Here is a 20644-nt window from a genome sequence, read left to right as displayed (position 1 = left end):
TTAGTTTTCTGCCTGCCACCCTCATCAGACTTGCCTCACTAAGCAAAAGACCATTTGACTTACTGATAATTCAGATACAAGTCCTGTCAAAATTTCATTGTTATTGGCATCTTTAACGTTTCAAGTGTCTGTATCAATTTCAATTCCAAGGAAAAAATCCTGGTGGCATTTAAATAATTAAATGCTCTGACTAACTGCACATTCCTTCACTGCATTTGCTGCATGGCTGGGTTGATAAAGATAACATGTCTTGTTATCTTTATGCTTCAGTATCAAGTAAACAGGGTGCTTCAGACTTTTTAGTAAGTGCTGTCACCAACACAAAGCCTGTTGCTGCAGATGAGACAAAGCAGTGCTGCTTTACAGGAGGAAAAATTCCCCTGCAGGCCATCTGGAGAATTTGCTGCTCTGTGAATCAAGGGGAACCTTTTCCCCAGGCACAAGATGAGCTGGCCACCAGTAATGTGGTTTCTACCCATATGAGCTGAGTTGCTGTCATAAAAATCAGGAATTTGAGAAGCTGGATCAGATGGAGCAAAAACATTCCTAAGGTGATATTGCATGAGAGAAAAATGGAAGTGTCCAGCTTAGATGACCTCCCTCAAGCACATCTTGCAAAATCCTAAGCCACACACAAGAAACGGGTTAAAAATAACATCGTGATAGTGCCGGGCTGAGTCTTTTAAAAACTTAGTGCTTAGGGCAATTGAGAGGAGAGGAAGATTTCAATAAAAAGAAGGGAATACAGGCTGTTTAATAAGCAATGAGATAGGCCCTTGCCAAAGAAAATACATAGCCAGTAGGAACAAAAAAAAAATATAAGGAATATATTTCATTTGATGTCCTTTGACTGCATCCTCTCTTTGCTGTGGAATTATGTGCCTGGGATATCCAGAGCTCCACCACTCCCCATGACCAGGTGAATACAACCTGCACCTGCATGGCCTGTGCTACCCATGGGTGCTCCCAGAATTCCCAAAATTCCTGTTGGAAAAACCACCCGAGTAGACTACAGGGAGAACTGCAGCTCTCCCATGGGTGCCATGTCTTCAGATCATCAAGGTCCTCACCCACCCTGTGTGCTCTGGATGCTTTATGAAACCCTAATGCCAATATGGACTTTGAAACCAGACTCAAAAGTCTCAGAGTACTTTGTGCAGCTTAGTGGGATTCCCAAAAACAAGGGAGATTTGTCACCACAAAGCATATAAATGCATTAAATAAAAATCGTGTATAAACTTTTAAAAAACCATATGTGTGTTAGAGGCAGCAGGTTTCTTGTGATACAAATTTCTATATTGCCTTCTTAATATGATGAGGAGTATAAAAGAACTAATCACAGGCTGCAGGTGCAGCATATTCATGGTAGTAACAGAACTGCAGAGATAAATGTAAAAGATTTAAAATGAGATCATGAAATATAATAATAGGCTTTCAGAACATAGGCACAATGCTATAATGTAGATGAAATTAGTATAATTGGACAGTTGCATGAACCTGAAAGTGAACTTGAAAGTTGAGGATATTTTAAACAATCCTAAATCCTGGGAAGAATGATTTTTTGGGAGCAGCTTTCCATATTTTTTTTTTAACAACATGAATAGTACTTTATAAAATCCTGAGTAGAGAAAATCAGCCAATCATAAGAGGTCTCTTGAAACTAAAGGTGATGAAAAATTCTGGAATTACATCTTGAACCAAAATGCAGGCCTTTGAGAAGGAAATTATCAACTTCCTGGACTGATGACAGAAAGGCCAAAAAAAAGATATTTTTTTTTAAGTGACAGAGTTCCCAGAAGTTTTGTTTTCAGTTCACCAGCTGCTCACTACTCACCAAGGTATTTTGTTTTTAAATATTTAAGGATTTTTACCTCTCTTTTGCAAAACTAAAATTCTCTCTCTGAAGCATTCAAGCTTGCTCAAACAGCTCTAATTTGTTGCACCTGTTTAGAGCTGTGTTTTACTAATGACCAGAGATGCAGAAAATAACTTCATAATGGGACATAATCTATTACAAGATCATCTACACGTGAAATTCTCTTGAAGGAACAGGGTCTCTGTGAGCAACTTTATATAGATTTAATAGAAAGCATACTGTGAAGATTTGTTACCTTTTTTTTTTTTTAATTTTGCCATCCTTGTTTAAGAAAAGCTAAAACATTAAAATCTGTGGAATGTTGACCATAACACCACTGTTGTTGTAAAGGCCATCCCACCTCTTCCTCACAAAATCCACATCTGACATCAAAGCTTTGACTCCTGCCATTGCTCTTGGCTGGGGCACTTCTTGGTTAGCATGGGAATAGTTAATTCATTCCCAATTAAACATGCCCCTAACATATAACAGTTTTCCTTTAGCAGGTCACAAATAGTAACATTTACAGAAATTAACAGCAAAATATATCAAGGCAGGCTTTTTTCCAGAAAGATAGCTCTCTGATTAGAAGACCTCTCTGATTAGAAAAAACAATGAATTATTAAAGAGAGCCTCTGAAGGCCCAAGTGACCTGAGGTGCACCCTGGGGAGACAAAAGGCACTTCAGTCTCACCTGGAAGCCACAGCTCAGCATTTTGTCAGTGTGAGACTCCTTATCCGAGGATAAATAGATGTTCTGACAGCACTCCTGTGTGCTGTGCTGGTCAGGAGCCACATGTGCAGCCTCCCCTGGTTTGTTTGCTTGCTCAGAGGTAAAACCAGCTGATTGGGAGCTCTGCCAACCCAATGTAGTCTAACTTTCTAGTCTTGGAAAAATATGTTCTTTCAAGGCACTAACAGATGGACACCTAGCATTATTAGTTACTTTGGGAAAATGATATTCCAGGCTTAAAAAGATTTAAGGAGGAGCGTACAGCCCTGTTTTTAGAGCTCTTTCTAATTGAAAAGTACCCACAGCAAAATGTTCACACATCAGGGTGAGTGAAGAGCTGAATATCACACACAATAAATTGGAACCACAAGCAAAAGGGCATCACTGCTCTTCTTTTCCTGAAGTTTCTCCCTCTCAGAATGAACTCGTGCTTTCTTTCTCCTCCACTCAGCAAAGGATTGTGTCCCCTGTAAGGAGCCGAGTGAGGTCTGTCACCTGGGGGGTGTTCATTAAATTGGTGCAAACACATTTATCTCAACCAAACACCTCTCGTTTGAAAACTGGTGAGGAAAGGAGAGATCCCACAGTCCTTTAGCTGCCTAAGAAAGCAGAGTACAAAAGCATGGCTTTAATACCACAAACACAGTGAGCTTGGGAGCAGATGCTGCAATGCAAGATAATTTTCCACAGCTTGGCGTGAGGGTGTTAAATTGTTACTGAAAAACTGAAAACACCGGAGTGCTGCAGGATGAGAGAAACATACGAGATAGAAGTCTTTAATTAGTATTTAGCACGGTAGGAATGGCATGGTAAATGCCTTCTAGCCTTCCCCTAGCACATCCAGCTAGTGTTTAAAATGATTTAATTGTCACCTGTCTGCCGTGCAGCAACCGCCTCCCTTTTTTCTTTTGTTCATAAATATATACAGCCTCTTACAGTGTCACCACATTGCTACAGCCAGGATGTCTGCTTAACTTGCTTTGAAGACATTCAGCAGTAACCAGACCTAGGGTACTTTTGATGCATAACCACCTGTTAACCCTCAGAAGGGGAGAAAAAATTCCTTGTTTCCTATGAAACAGCACTGGGTCTGTGAAACCAGAATGATGAGTGTTGCTCTGCCTCTCCAGCCCTGAAGGACTGTGCCGGGGTAACCTGATCCAGCAGCTGCTTTTTCCTCTGCCCTTGACTCTTCCCGAGGAGGGCAGGAGCTGTGAGCAGTGAAGTGCTGAGGACAGAGTTCTGCTCTGTGCTGAGGAAAGGAGCCTTTTGCAGGGTGCCCTCCTATTGACTCATCTGCCTTGCAGCAAAGGAACCTGACACAGGTTACACAGCTTCACCAAAGCAGCAGTGGCAGCCGGGCATTTTCAAACCCCAAAAGCAAAGTTCATCAGATCAGACGTAGGAACTTCAGGGATGGTTTCTCATAAGCCATGCCTACTCTTTTTGCTATTTCTTTCCTTTAGAATAATTTTTGTTTGCAGGCAAATACCGGATTTCACAAGCGAAATAAGGTTCATAGTTGTAAAATAAATCTTTTAGCATTGCTGCTCTGCCTGGTTCCTTTATGATGCTTTGACTTTACGATGTCGGTGGTTCCCCTCAGCTCAGCTCTCCCTGTGCATCAGTCAGAGAAAAAAGGAGATTGTGCCTGACCAGCCCCTCAGAAGCTCGTGAAAATCAAGGGTTTCCTTTTCTACACATTTCAGTGGGCCGTGGCTCTGCCTCTCAGAGCCTGTGTTTAATGAAAGCCATTAGCATTTATATGTACCAAGAAATGGCTGTGCCTCGCAAGCCTACTGCAGCCCCAGCATATTAAGTGCCAGGAGAAGCAGTATCACCCCTAACAGTGCTCTCCCTTCGTTCAGTATTCTGACCTAATAGAGACTTTTTTTCTCTATAATGTCTGTTTTACAGAGAAATGTACTTTAATGGAGAATAAAATACCTCGTGGATAGAAAGCCGAATGTGCCTCAAGAAGCATGAACTCTAATTCCGTGTGCTGAGGTTGTCTGCTGAACAGCTTGATGCACAACTACATCTCACCAGGTGCCCATTCCCATCCGTAAAATAGAAACATTTGTATGTTCTCCCTCTGCAGAATGTTCAGAGATAACACTCTAGGAGCAATAGGCTTTGCTTACATGCAGTACATAAGCCTTGTTATCTACTTAATGTTGTTTGTCATGAGCAGGGTTAAATAACAAGCATGTTTACATTACCCATACACTTTGCTCCCAAAGCTTCTCACCTTTTTGTCACTTCTCGATCAGCACAGTGATTTCCTTAAGGGGCTGGGGATTGATTCCCCACTGGTTCGTGTTTACATTTAAACCTTTGCATTGTCTGTGACTGACACCCTCTAGAGAGCCTCTTCTCCCTATGCCGTATAGTGAGCATGGTGGTGTTTGTTCAAAGGCTGCACTTGGTGATCTTGGAGGTGTTTTCTTACCTTAATGATTCCGTGATCACATTTGGTGCTGCTGATCCATCTGGCAGTTAAGGAGCCCCAGAGGAAAGGCAGCAAAGGCAGAGGAGCCCCAGAGGAAAGACAGACAAGCCTTCTGCTTGTGCTCTGAGGAACTGAAGCAAGCTGGAGAGATCGAAAAATGTGAAATGGTCATCAGCAAGGCAGAACCACTTAGGGGCTTTTTCCTGATGGATTTATATCTCAGCATCTCATTTATGTTAACTATATCAGTGAGCTGAAATGACTTCATGGCGCAGAACTTCCTGAAACAGTGGCCAAACTTGACTTTTTTTTTCCCCTTTTAAAAATTTTGTCATGAACCTCAGTTAAAGTAAAAGACAGGAGGCCAGGAACTCAACTGGAGTGTTTCTCCAATTTCTCCAATCTGGCCAAAGACTTCTGGCTTCGTGTACACAAGAGCTGCAGACGCCTGCACCTCGTTGTCCTGATGATTAATGCCTTCTCTGCCTGCCTGCAGTCCCTCAGGCGCTTGGTGTCAGCAGAATAAGCCAATACTTCACCAAATAAATCACTGTTTTCTTTGCAGGGCAGCAGTGGTTTGTACCCATTCCCTCTCTCAGCGCAGCCAGCAATTTTCCACCTCCTGTTTCTGATCAGCCCAGCGTGGTGATGACTGGGAGCAGTCAATGACTGCAGTGTCACCACACCCTGGGGATCGTGTTTGCTTCCTCGGGTCACCAGCTCCAGTCTCTTACCACCAGAGAATCTGTCAAACCAAGGCACTAATGGTCACTGGCCAGAATCAAAATCGAGCTACCAGCTGAGTGAGTAAATAAATGACACTCAGCAAAATGATGTATTTCAAATTTTAAATTTTTACTCACTCTTGTGTTGTCATTGCTTAGAAATTTGCATATTATTTAAATGATATTTTTGCAGCTCTTACATCAAAAAAACATTCTTAAACCAGAGCTTTTGACAAATGGTAGCTGCATTTTAACTGAAGCATTCGATGTCATTCAACAGAACCTTGTGACCATTTTTCATTTTCCTACACAAATAACAAAAATTATATTCCCTGTCTGGCTTTCAATGCTTTGCTTTTTTAATTTTCTTCCTCCCCCACCTCTATTTTCTACACTTAAAAAACGGTTAAGGGAAAGGAGGAAGAAATGTACAAATGTAAAATATTTGGTGGGTCATTCTTGGCAAAAGTATGTAATAAATTATTCATTTGTTGTATATGACCTTAGAAAAAATTGTTGGGAGAAGTTATGAGAACTCAAACCAGCTAAAGCTCTGAGACCATTAACAAAATAACTTTAAAACTGGGAGAAAATTCAAACTGGAGTAGATGAAACAAACCCCATGTTGTGACCAAGCATTCCCCTCCTGGGTTCTGCAGTCCAGGTTTCCTCCAGCCCTGCTCACTGCCCACAGATTTCTGTGGCTCCTCAGCAAATCCCACATTGCCACCTCCCTGGATCCCTGGGGAAACATCTCCCCTCCAAGGTGTATCCCTGTGACCTGCTCCTCTTCCCAAGGCTTTGTCTGTGCTCCAGGGGATCCCCCTGCCCTCTGCAGACACCCAGGCCACCTGGATCAAGTTGTTTCTCAAATATTATGGCAAGGAAAAACGATCCTTTGGGAAGGCAGAACAGAGGATAAAGTCTGGGATGTGTCAGAGAAGGGAAAGAGACAGAAGAACATGACAGAAGTGAGCAGAAACATGTGAGAGGCTCAGTCCATTTTTTTATTTGGTTATTTCCTTTGCCTTTTTTTTTTTTAATTTATGTGGTACTTCAGTGAAAAAGCTTTAAAAAGTGATGTAGATGTCTTGCATTCTGTTTTGACACATGACAATTTATAACTGCTTTTTATTCCTTGTAGATGTACTGCTCCTCCATATTTTTCTTATATCAGTAGTTATTCAGAATAAAGGAGATTGGATAGTGTTGAGACATATTTTAAGCAGAATGAAGGATTTCTTTTCAATGAAAAGTTACTTCTGTGTTTTAAAGAGAAAAATCTGTCTGTCTCATGACTTGGAAATTGTGACAGGTTCGGGAAGGTTTTTTCATTATTTCCAAATCATTTATGGCCCAACCTGAGCCCATCAGATCTGATGGGAGCCTTTGCACTGGCATTAATGTGCTCTGAGGCAGGACCTTGGGCCCAAGATTACATTTCAGTTTTACCAACACAGTGCAGTGCTTAATTAAATGGAGACACTCAAATATGCAGTGAGCCACCCACAAGGTCCCAGCACTGTAATGAGGGTCTTGATATCAAAAAGGAACAATAATTTCAGCTCCAGCTTTCTCAAATGAGCTCTTTTAGAGTTATCCCAAATCTGGGAAGTATTTTGTTCCTCAGAGTGCTAAGTGCTGTTTCAGTCTAGTGTTCAGACACACTACAACTAATTAATTCTTGAGATCTCTTTTTTCATCCAGTGTTTGTTTTCATATTAAAAAGGGTTTAGAGAGGTAGAAGAAATGCTTCTTTCAGTCTCTGTTATCTGATATGTATTATACCAATTTACCTTTGCTGTGTAAAGTGATCAAGTCTAATAAGAAAGAAAATAGTCTCACCACAGTGAGTGACACTAATTTCAGCAACTAAATTTAAACATGCCTGGTATGTTTCTGCATGACCTTGCCTTTCCTAAGAATTCAGGCATTCACCAAAACAGTGTTCTAGAAACTCGTGGTCAGTCAAGAGGTCGTGGACCACTCAATAATTAGGAACATGTAAATTTGAATTTTTGTTTGTGAACAGGCCTCTGTCTGCCAGATAGCAAAGATCCATCTGGAGAACCCTAAGCTGACACAGAAACTTCCAGGGTGTTTTCTTGAAAAGTTTCTCTACTGTTCATTGTCACTACAGAATATTCAACCCTACATATTCAAAACGCTATAATATATTCTCTTCCTACTGGCTACCTTTCCTTACCTCCACTTATTTTTTAAATTCTAAAAAATTTCCTTGTTTCTACTGGAAAATGTTCCTGGTGGTCACTGCTTATATAAACTTGCTCTCCTATTTGCATATTCATAACAAGGCAGAGAAGTAAGGAGCCATTAAAGTCAAAGCTAAATGAAAATATTTCAAATTTATAGGCAAAATATTTCTCAGCTCCCTAATAGTATGCAGTCCTTCTTAGCAAGCAGTGTTGGTAAATTAGAAATTTGCATTAACAGCCTTGCTAATAACTTAATTTCCCACCCTCTACACAGGAGCTCTGAATCCATAGAGGGAGTTAATTGCCTCTTGACTGCAAACAGTAGTTTTGAAAAGGAACTTTGGTCTAGTCACAACATTTTCCTGATTTTTTTAATCAGTAATTGTCAGGGACAGAGCTTAAGAACCAAGCACACATTACTGCTAGGATTCCCACAGAAAAAAAAACAAAAACAAACAAACAAACAATAACAAAAAAAAGCACATCTGGGTATTTTTGATTTAAGTTCAGCCTGTCAAGGAGAAATGTAAGCTGGAAGCCACAAAATGTTATGCAATTAAAAAAAAAAAAATCAAACCAACAAACAAGAGAGCGTTTAAAACTGTGAGACATAAGTGGGTGGAACAGTACTTAAAATACAATTATATTCTGAGAGGTGACTTTGGAAAAGTCATGATCTGACTGAAGGGTTCTGCCATTGAGACTCATTTGAAGCCTGCCTTGTTTTAGAGAAAAATTATGTGTAATTTTTGCATCACTTTAAATATCTTTCTTTTCCTACCATATAATTCAAGAAATTTACTCAGTGTTTTAAAATGAATCCATTTATATTGATAAAATTGATACGTGTACCTAAATAAGTAGTCAGTTGAAGTCCTAATATTTTCCTGCTGTTTTATCTACCCTTGCACACATATGTATTTATAAATATATATTTTATATATATAACATATTAATATAATATATTCTATATATTATATATACAGAATATATTGTTTATAAATTGTGATAACTGAAGTGGTAGAAAGGCCCACATATAAATTTCCACACATCTTTTATCATGTTATCAGCAGAAATCTGAGCCTGAGTTACAGACGGGTCTTTCTGCATAACTGAAGCCAGCTGAGAGCACAGGCACTGCCAGCAGTGTGGGCAAGGACCTGCAGATTTCAGATTTCAGGGGGTGTGAGCCAGGAGAGAAATGCAGCTCACACTTGTCCTCCAGCAGAGCAGCCAAGCCATGCCCGTGCTCAAAATGAGAGCACAGGAGCTGCACTAAACTGAGGACAGACTCAGATTCGTACAGTTTTTACAATGTTAATTAATTAGCATACCTGACAAATGTTGCCCAATTAGAAGGGCGGTTGATTAGGTAATTTCTGCCCCGTTGGAACTCCCCACCCTGAATCTTTTAACCCTACATTTTATTATGTCTATGATTTATGGTGAAAAATAAAGTGTCCTTGCTGGGCTAAAAAGCAAGAGTAAACAGAATTCCAGAAGGTGGCATAACACGTGAGAAAGTGCACCTGCTGTGTTAGAGTGACAAAGAGTTAGAAGCTATACAGCTATAAATTAAAATCTGTGAAGCTACAGATACATATAAAAAGGGAAAAGGCATGTGTCATCCCAGTCCCCTGCTGCTTTTGTGATGCCCTAGGCTGCCTGGGACATCATGATGGCAGGAACTCTCCTGGGGTGGCAGCTGGTGCCCAGGCAGGAGGTCTGAGGGCAATCCAAGAACTTCATTGGGTTGAACTTTCTATATTTGGATAATTTCAATATGAGATGGAATTTTAAAAGCCTAATATCCCATTCTTTTGACATCGTCTTTGAAGCAGACTCTCCACAATAAGCTTCAAACTGCTTTGGATGGGGTGAATTGGCATCCCTGAATCTGTCCAAGCAGATGTATTCAATATATCCCAAATTTAAAAATCCATTTGTAATAGATCATTGCATCAATAGATCATTGTAATACAACAAAACAAAACAAAACAACAAAAGAAAAGAAAGTGATATCCCTGAATACAAATAACACTAAAGAGTGAAGTCTTCATAGTTCTGAATGTATTAAACACAATTACAAAGCTCTCACTAACACAAAGTAAGTACAATTATTGGAATTTTTTATCTTTCTTATACCATACATGTGCAGGCCTCTCCATCTCCTTTTTAACCAACAACCCAACACCAATATGTTGGCTTCAGCTTAATTTGGATATAACAGATTCATTTGAGGAGTAGCTAAGGCAACCAACTAATTGCACGTGCCAAGAAACTGAATTAAATTATACTTCTCAGAGATTCTCAAGTGTTGTAGTATCTTGAACTATCAGACAGCTACAAAAAAGCTTTGTAAATAGCACACATCTCTCATTGTAGCCATTTAGTGCATTTGTAAGTTGGCATTGTTATTTTTAATGGCAGTGGCATAACAACTGGGGACTGTTTCGTTGCAATTTCTATCTAAAGTGTTGCAAAGGCTGTTTAAAGCCAGGAATGGAATGTGTCTAAGTGTGATTTCTCAAAATTCAAATAAATGAAGAGACATTCAGCCAAGACAATTGAACCCTACAGAAACTGTTTTTTTTTTATGAGAAAGCCATTTAAATCTGTCACATGTATGGTGTGAAATGTTCTCCAGTAAGATATCTGCAGGACTCACATTGTGCCCAAAGTCCGGGAAGAACAATTAGCATCAGGCAATTAGCACCTAAAGGGTTTGACTCATCACAGTTTAGGATCAGGGTTTTTGGGCAGCTGTTCCTGAAGTCACAACCCCGAGGCCAGGCACTTCCAAACCACATAGAGGTGATGCCACCTCTGTGGCCTGCAGAGTCCCCTTCTCCAGTCACAGTGGTGGTGGCAAAGGTGTTCTTTTGTGCCATTACAGCAAAAAATGAAGGTTCCTTTGAGGGGACAGCGTGGGGAGGTTTCCCTGGCCATCGCAGGGAAGGTTCCCCAGAGAGAATTGCCAGAGTGCTTCAGGCTCTCCAGTTTTGAACTGGCCAGCCACAGCAGCTCACGGCCATCCTGTTCTTCCATCCCTTATCCTCGTTTTGTTCCAGCTCCTCTTCCTCACATCCTCTTCCTCACATGTCTCTGACACACCCATATTTCATCTTTACACATCACCCTTTCCAGGAAAAAAAAAAAAAAAAAAAGAAGCCACCTCGTTGTTTAGAGAATTTCAGAGATGTGATTTCTTGAGAACTCTCTTACTTCCTATCTGGACACATCTGTGGGACTGGGCTGCTTTGTGCCTACACTGTGCAGATATGGCCAGATATGACCCCTGGGATACAGGGGCAATGCAAGTGCTGGCCCTGTGGACTATAAATCCAGGGTGAAACACTTGATCCATGCACTCCAGAGAGGTATTCCAGCTCGCTCAACTCGCAGTCCAGTCTCAGAATAAGTTTATCCCAGCAAACAGTGAAGTGCTACCAAATAAATCACTTGTTGCACACCCAGCCCTCCCACTTTGCTTTGTCGCACTTTCCCCATGAAGGGAGGGATCACAGCTGAATTTCCAAATGAAAGGAAGGCCACCCTGCAGGTGGCATCTTCTACAATAGCAGTAACTGTGAGTAGGTTGGAGCCTCCCATTTATCTATCAGCATAGCAGAGCACAGCTACACAAGTTATTGTACTGGCTCATCCCACTTACACCCAGGTACACCATCTTTTCCTTGTTTCTTCTGTAGACAAAGCTTACTACTGTCCTTCCTGTTTATATGTAGATTTACCTGTTTGGTAGCCTAGAGAAGTGAAACAATCAATGCAAACAAGAAAAGTTGGTATAGTCATGAGTTTGTCGAGTCTTTTTTCAAGCTAAGCACCACACAATCCATTCTCTGTTCCTACACCCATCCACACAGATCCATTATATCTGCTGGCAAATGTCCTAAGCACTCAGGTTGTGTAAGCTTCTCCACGAATTTCTCTGCTTGGCTGTGCAGAATTCCCATCTTCTCCCATGACACTGTGTACCTGGAATGTCAGAGTCTGACCATTCTGACTCAAAAGTTCATCCATGTATGGCAGTGCACCCACCATGTCAAACACTTCAGTGCTGGAGGAAGAAATGCTGCATATTCAGCTGGCATCTTTTCAAAAGATGGAGAATTTGATGTTCTCAGTGTTGAATCTTTTTGCCTGCTCTGCCTACTGGGTTAGAAGCTTCCTACCCAAATTCATCCCAGTGACAGAATTTGTCAGTTCAGGACTGGTCTGGATGAAGCTACCCTGCTCAGAAACACACAGACAGTAGTCAGGTACTCCTGTAATCCTCATTGTGCTGGAACATTCCTCTCCCCTTCCTCTTCCCTGTTTTTCCCTTTTTTTTTCTTTATCTTCCTTTCTTTTTTCTTTTTCTTTCCCTTTGTAATTTTCATGCTGTGCTTGTGACTGCATGAATAGGCTGTGTGCAGGCTATTTTGTGTACATACTACATCATTCCATACGATGACAACAGTGTAATTACAATGTTCAACAGGAAACATTGGCTAAGCAGACAAGGCTGTAATAACAGCCTGGGAGCTGTGAGTTTACCCACTCCTTCTGCTCCACCACGATATCTGAGTCTATTCCCAAGAGAAAAAATGTCTGCTCAGTCATGTTCACCCTTTCCCAAAGACAAATAGTCAGCATCTCCTGTGATCTAAATCAGAATTTAACCGAACTCAGGAATTTAACCAACACAAACAAAAATAAATTCAGCACTATTCAAACAGTAAAAAAGCAAATTTGTTCATCAGCATTATGCTTTCAAAAGCCACACCTGAGCTATATTGACCTTTAGATGCTTGTGCAGGTGTTGCACCATATAGTTTTATGTCACTCTTGCCTCACTTTTAATTGGGACCACATATATGTTACTGTCCTTGAAGGATTTAAAGGTCCCAGCCCCTCTGATGCTCTCAAGGAGTTAACAGATCTTGTTAGCAGTTGGTGCAGTGCTCTATTAGCTTATCTAACAGAGAACTTTATGGCTATATTTAGTTTAATTAAAGAATGTCCTAGAAAAGGCCTAATGACACTTTTCATTATAAATATACCAGCTCCCATTCAGAAAAAAAATTTGCAAAGAAAGAAGATGGGAAGTAAGTTGATTGGAATGAAAAATTACTTCTTGCAATTAAAAACCTAGAGCATTTTGTTGACATGTATCTTGTTGACATGATCCATCACTTGACTTTTTCATTTAGTCATTTTGAAACTAATGGTCAAAATCATGCTCACTTCCACTGGATAAGTAATATTTTCTTCAGTAATCCCACCAAAATGACATTAATTCCCCATGGAGGCAATGTGTTTACAGTATATTAAAAAATCTGACTTTTAGATAAAAAGGCTTTTCATTGCCCTGAACCTATGAGAAGGCATGTTCTCTTCAGGGGAAAAAACACAGCAGAAATCAGGCAAACACTTTTTACTGGTAGGAAGTAACTTTGCAATGTCATTACCAGATCTCAAAACAGGTTGTTTGACAGTATCATGGAGAAATTCAGGAGGTCTGTGGCCAGCCTGCTGCTCAGGGTCAGCAGATCTCAGGGCACATTTTGACAGGATAAAGGGCCAGGCAAAGATTAATCTAACCCATGGGGTGGCAGCTGAATCAGCCCTGAAAAGGAGTATTTTGTTGATGTGCCTCTACTGCTCCTCATTCAGAGCTGGGTGAGGCATCTCACCCTCTCTCTCCCTCATTTTCTAATTCCAGCAGCTGGGAAGAGGAACTCCAGGGAGGTGCTGGTGGAGACACTGCTCAGCACACCTAACCCTGCAGTGTCTCCTCCCAGTAACTGACCCCAAAAATCTGGTTAAAATACACTACTGGACTTTGGCTGGGAAAAGCTGGGACTGGCTGGTCTTTGCAGGTTTGGACACTTTACATCTCCTATAGATGGACATCTGCAAGTGTCCTAGGCCTTCTGGACACTCTGAAATTGCTGCTTTCATCTTTTTTTATTGGTTCTTCCCGAGAGAAGAGCCAGCTTTCCAGCATTTTGTTCACCTTGTGCACAACACATATCGCATCCTCCTCTAATAGCCAGGTCTCTGTTCATGAACCTCATCGATCCTGGGAGAGCTGTGTTAGCTGTGTTAGCAGAGTGCAAGGTCCTCCTGTTGTCACCTCATTTATGCCCCTCACAAACACAGCTCCTGCCCCAGCAGGTGTTCTGCTATTCTGGTTTCACATATGGAGGCAGCTTCTTCCCCCCGCTGCTCTTGCTTAGCAGGGGATGGATGGAAGCACAATGAAAACTGTCTGGACACTTGGTGATTTCAGAGCCTTCTGGCTCGAAGCTCACGCTGTGAAAATGTCACACGCTTTAATCCTTCCATCTCCAGCATCCACAGTGTCACAGCACAGGAAAGGAAGCACCACTGTGGTGTCACTGCCTCCCTGTCCCTCCCTGGGCAGCCTCGCCCAGCTCAACATGTCCCTCCTTCTTCATGTCACTGCTCAGGGACCAGCTGCCTTTTATTTCATTGTCTAAACTATAAACATATCCAGCCCAGCACACAGAAGTCTGTTCACTCACATTTGTGCTCAGTTGTGTCCAGCTTTAAATCCTGTGCCTTCCACCTCTGAATTTTGTACCAAAAGCTCGTCTAGTTTTTGTACCCCTTGTTGGCATTAGCGTTTCCATAGGGTGGAATCCATTCAACGTTGCCTGAAAACAAAATTCCCACAGAATCACAGAATCACTGAGGTTGGAAAATACCTTGCAGGTCATTGAGTCCAACCTGTGACTGATCTCCACCTTGTCACCCAGCCCAGAGCACTGAGTGCCACATCCAGTCATTCCCTGGACACCTGCAGGGATGGGGACTCCAACACCTCCCTGGGCAGCTCCTTCCAATTCCTGAGCACCGTTTCCATGAGGAAATTCTTCCCAGTGTCCAACCTGAGCCTCCCCTGGCACAGCTTGAGGCCATGTCCTCCCATCTTGTCACTGATTTTCTGGGAGGAATCCTCAGGTACAATTCCTGATCTCAGCTTTGTTGCTTCTCATCAAGCCCCTGGCCCACTTGCTCAGATATCTCATCTCTGGAACTGCTGCTGCCTGATGCTTCCAAGGAAGACTAAGACATTCCCTGAAGGACATTCCCTTCCTCCCTGTCCTTGCAGCAATCATGTCTGTGCCCTGAGACAGAAGGCCTTCACCCCCTAAGGAAAAACCCTAAATTGCTCTGAAAGTAGTGTTAGAGCTATTTAAATATTTACCAAAAGTATAAAAAAATAAGAATATACCAAAAAATATTTTTAAAACCTGTCATCATTTAACTAAAACAACTGTTCTGCCTTTCCTGAAAAGGGCTAGTGGAAGCCAAAGAACCCTGTTTCAATTTTCAGTGTGGCATTGCTGGGTCATGTTTTCACCTCCCCAGGGAGGGTGGAGGTCAGCACAGACTCTCACAAGAAACCCATCTGGCAGCAGGGACATGTGCAGCTTTCACAAACTCCTGACTGTAAATCTGAGCTTGTTCTCACACCAGGACTCAAGATCTTCACTTTGGAACATTGAAGAGGAAGTGTGAGCAATAGAATTATGGGGTATGGTCACTGGGCTCTGATTGTCAGTGTGTTCCCATATTTGCACAGAGTTTTAATGCACTTCAGAAGCTGGAGATAAGCCTAAAACTTGTGTGAAAATAGTAATTTTTTCTTTGTGAGTCTGTGGTTGTCAGTAAAACATGCTGCTTCGGTGTCAAACTAAATTTCTCAGGATTTAGCTCACACAAAGGTGTACATCATCTTCTTGCTGAAATCTTCCTGGACCCCAGGAGAAGGGAGGAGAGCTGGGACTGAGTGACATCCCTGTAGAAGCTTTTGGATCAGCTGCCTTTAAAATTCTTGATGTGATAATAACCCTGATAGTCAGAATGCTTATCCAACTACATAAATATGAATGTGAGCCCTGCATTCAGGCATAAATAACTCTCTATTCCTGGAGTTTTCTTCTGCATGTTGTCAGCTAGGAAATCAAATTATCCATTTATTTGTTTTGTGCTACTGAAGCAAGGCAAGACTTGGGATGGTGAAGATGAGAGTACAGACATTAATTTTCCAAATTCACTCTTCCTGAAGAATAATGGAGCTTAGCTGAAAACTCACCAAGAATTGAATTATTCCAACAGAACACAGGAATTTTTCCATCTTTTTGTGAAGACCAAATACTCGCTGTGCTTCACAGGTGTTGTCTGTGGAGTTGTTATCTCCCAGAAAGTACCACAGGATAAGACTTCTGGCAATTAAAGCCCAATTCCCTGTCTCACCATGTTTGTGCTGGCAAGGCAGGGAGTGTTGTGTGTGAGTGGGTGGCAGGAAATGTGAAGGATGAGCTGTCAAGGAGTTCGGTGTGAGTAGGCTGCCTTCATGTCCCTGAATTTTGTCTGTCCACATAGCAGCTTTATTTGATGCTGCAGCATTTTGCCAACTTTTGGCAGCTGGCAGGGAGCCCTCAAGGGAACAGGAGCAAGGTGGGTATAATCAGAGCAGTTTATATTTTCTATTTGCAGCTTACCCCATGCAGTGGAAGATTGCACTGTCGTGTATATGGTTCTTCTGGGGAATTATTTGCATCTTTTGGGGAATCTGTGGGGGCGCAGCCAGCCATTCTCTGCACTTCTAAGGAATAGGGGAAGAAGACAGTCTGCTTTTAATTGTCCATATGGAACCTGTCCTCTGGAGAGGGTGCTAGAGCACACCCAAATAATGAGTCTTCACACACAGCAGGCTTTCCACGTAGCCATCAGCAGCACAACCTCCCTGTCTACATTTCAAATAGCAAATGCAAACTAGTAGATTAAAGAATGAGAAAGCAAAGGCAGATAATTTTAAAGTCATATGAATTGCTCTATAAATGTCTGTTATCCTCAGTGAGGTTTATGTGTCACTGCAAAATGCCACAATGTGTAGCAGTGTTTGTTTGTTTTGTTCTGCAAAGGCCAATTCTCAAGGCAAGACAAATGACAGGTGAGTAGATCCTGGTGGCCAAATATTTGCCAAAAGTAAAATCAATCTTTTTTTTTCTTTGCTCACTTTTTTTTTCCTTTTCTGCAATAGTTCACTTTAAAGCTAAGAAGAGGCTCGAAGTAATGTCCCTTCATTCCTGTGGCTCTGTTCAGGCAGTGTAGTGCCTGCTGCAATAGGTCAGGTCCTCAGCTGTTCTAGGAACCCTTGTTGATTTATATGGCAATAACACAGCCCATTACAACTCCCCAAACACTGCTTTTGAACCATTATTACAAGGTGAGTCATGGGAACCATCCTGTCCCTGATCTCCTCTCCAAGGGTGAGTTTCTTCTTGGAATAAGCAGATTTTTATCCCTTCAGCATCTCCATCTGCTCTCCCAGGCCATGCAGGATCCCACTTCAGATGCTCCAGGCCAAGCAGAACGCTGGAGACTGCCTCTCACTGTCCCTGTGGCAAAGGGGTAGATGATTCCAGAAGTCTTTTCCTTCCCTCATTTTAGTGCTGCCCAGTTCCCTAACCATTTTAGAGAAAGCAAAACACGAATTTGGTTCAGACTGAGCTCTGCTGCACGTGCAGTGGCAGGCTGAGAGGTGGGAACACACCAGAATTGTCACCAGGTCACTGGAGTCCGAGCTGGGCTGTGACCAACAGCCAATTCCTTCACAGACCAAACTCACTGGATTTGTTAACCCCAAAATATGTGAGACTTTGCCCTTTTACTGAGCTCTCAGAATTAAAGCAATTGCTGAAGTTACTGGAAAGTGGGGAAAAACAAGAAAATAGAAAACCCCTGTAGCTTTGTCCAATTCCTGTGTTTCCTGGAAAGTGTGCTTAGCTTCCCTTCTTATAAAAGGCATCCAGTCCTACCTCACAGGTTTACCCTGAAGACATTTTATTTCTGTCATTCTAAATATCTTCTGAAAAGAAGGAGAAGGGCAGAGATGTGTTTGCCAAATGCAGATTAATTCAAGAGAGTAGCAGAACATCCAACCCCTTTATAGTGAAATGGCTTAATATTAATCCCATCATTAGTAGTGTAATTCACTAAAAATGTATGATAGAGGAGACAGATAAGTAGAACAAACATCCAGGGTTTAGAAGTGAATCTTGTAAGCATCAAAAGCCTTTCAAAGCTTTTGAAATTTAATTAGAAGGATGCTGAAAATCTCAAATCACCTGTAGAACCTGTATGTGTCTGTATGAATTCAACATGGGTAGCAAATCCACCTGAGGGGAAATCACCTCTCTTGTCCACTCTTTGGAAATATCTGATTTACCCAGGTTGGATTATTAATTAACCCTCAGCAAGATGCCTCTGCTACAAATAGGTGCCAAAAAAAAAAAAAAAAAAGCAACAGAGCATCTTCTCTGGCTCCTGTATTTGAGAAGCTGTAAAGACTAGCTAGAATGAATGTTCTATTTTATCTCTTGTTGTCCTACCCAAATATTGCATATTTGGGAAAAAAATTCAAAGTTTCATACAATATATACTGGAAAATGATGACAAATATTTTCCATTATGTAGCTCATATGAGAGGATGTGTATCCCACACAGGAAATTCAGTTAAATATCAGAAGCTTTTAACCTTAATAAGCGAGTTGAGACCTTTCTAGCACAAAATCAAGGTCTATTTTTGTTGCTTTGTTGCATTCAGACTGTATAATGCCTTTTTTTCAGGATTTTGACTCTGGGTGACTTGAATTCTTGGTCTGCCACTTTGAAATAATTTTTAACTTCCCATGTAATGATTAACAGAAGAGCTTCCCTTTCTCCCAAACCTCTGCCACATGCTTCTATTCTTCTCCTCCATTCCTGCTCAAGAAGAACCATGTCTGAGCTTGGGCAGCAGCAATCCAGGATAAACTTTTGCTGTGGCAGGCAGGGCACACACAGCTCTATGGGGGGAAGGAGTATTTAGGCATGGCAGAAAAAGCAGTGCTGATAGATTTGCTTACCTTCAGATGCTGAGATCCTGCTGAGTTTTGGGGTCTTTTACAAGCTATTTAATTGCTTTAGCAGTACTCTGTTCCATATTAAAATAATCTTTCTCAAGATCCTGGGTAATTGCTCTTCTCTGTTTTAATTCAGCAGTTGTTTATTAGTGCAGTAAAGCAGGAGGCTTGACTTTGTTTGACTTGGTGTGTACCTCACTGCAAGGCCCTGTCCCTACCCTAGAAAATCTGCAAAAACAATCTTCTTTCTTTGGCACCAATGGCCCTGACAGGGTAAGAAAAGTGGGATATTGCTTTATGACTTGCAACTGTTAAATTACACAGCTTTGCAAACTTCTATTTGCATGTGCAATCATGAGCTTTTTAATCCATCCAAGAGGGAAAATCAGCTTAAAGAAATTAGGCTTTCAGCACAGGTAAAAAAGGTCTGTGAATTATTATGGTGCCCAGGTGACGTGCAGTAACATAAATTTCTTTGGATTTGTTTTGGATTATGTAACCAGAGGTTTAGAGCTGTTTTAGAAGTTTTGTGCTGGTGGAACTATTACAGGTCTCCATGGCTCTAATAGCAATCTGTGCTTTGTATGGTTTTTATGAGGTTTAATTTTCTTTAAACCGAAGAATCCCACAGAACTCTCTTTCAACTCAAAGTTACAAGATAAGCCACGTCTTTGGCTAACACTCACTGTGATTGTGTGATCATTGACCAGTTCTGAACAGCAAAGACAACTTTAACCCCAGTTTTATTCTCTCACCAGGTTTGACAGTTGCCATCCCAGCAGCAAATCCTGAGAGTATCCAGAAACACCTTTGAAAGGGTCCCAAATATTTTCCTTCTTGTTCAGCATTGCCATCTCAACTTCTTCATATCTCCTCTGGAAACTCTGTTCACCATTTTGGAAGCCTCTCTGCAAGCTACTTCATTAATAATGCATAATTTAATTTTTCTATTACTGATTTAAAGAAATAAAATTTTAAACACTGCATTAATGTGTGATGTATGAGATGAAGGGTGCTTAGTGGAAATTCATTAAGTCTCACCATTAATTTTCCACTCTTCCCTGCTGCCTCCATTTTGTATCTGTGGTCAGAAGTAACCCTGACCAAACTTTCTTTAACTGGATTTTGTCATCCCTGGCAGTGACAGGTCCCACTGTCAGCAGTGGCAGCAGCTGTGCAAGATGAGCAGAGGAAACCTTTTCATCCTGAGGTCTGTGTTTGGTGTAACACGGAGCTGAGACCCACCCCAAGGCTGATTCATGGCACACCTTGCTCTTTCTGGGACACCTCTTGCAGGGATGTGCAGTCTCGCCAAGCTGCCTGAGCACTCCATGCTTTTCCCTTTGTGCTGTTAAATGAACTGGGATTCAATTGCAGCTGCCCCAGCTGCAGCATCACTCGGGCACAGCACTTGGAAGTGGTTTGTGCTCCACAGGTTGAGAGCCCCTGACACAGAGCAAGGCACAGTCAGAGGTGAAAGCTGCTTCAGAGACTCTATTGATTCCTGGGCTTATTTTGCAGCAATTGGGCCTGGTAGCTATTGAAAGCAATAAAAAAGATTCTCTTCTGCAGGCACTACAGCAGGGTTTTCTGTGTGAGGAGCCTGCCAAATTGATGGCTGTGCAAACCAAACTCTCCTTCATGGAGGAGTAACATTATGCACAAGTAGAGACAGTAGGAGCTCTTCCTTCTCTTGCTAATGCACTGCATTTCACACCCA

The sequence above is a fragment of the Sturnus vulgaris genome, chromosome 5, assembly GCF_052056855.1.
Source record: "Sturnus vulgaris isolate bStuVul1 chromosome 5, bStuVul1.hap1, whole genome shotgun sequence".
NCBI classification, from domain to species: Eukaryota; Metazoa; Chordata; class Aves; order Passeriformes; family Sturnidae; genus Sturnus; species Sturnus vulgaris.
The sequence above is the reverse complement of the archived record's forward strand: the minus strand, read 5'-3'. Positions refer to the sequence as shown.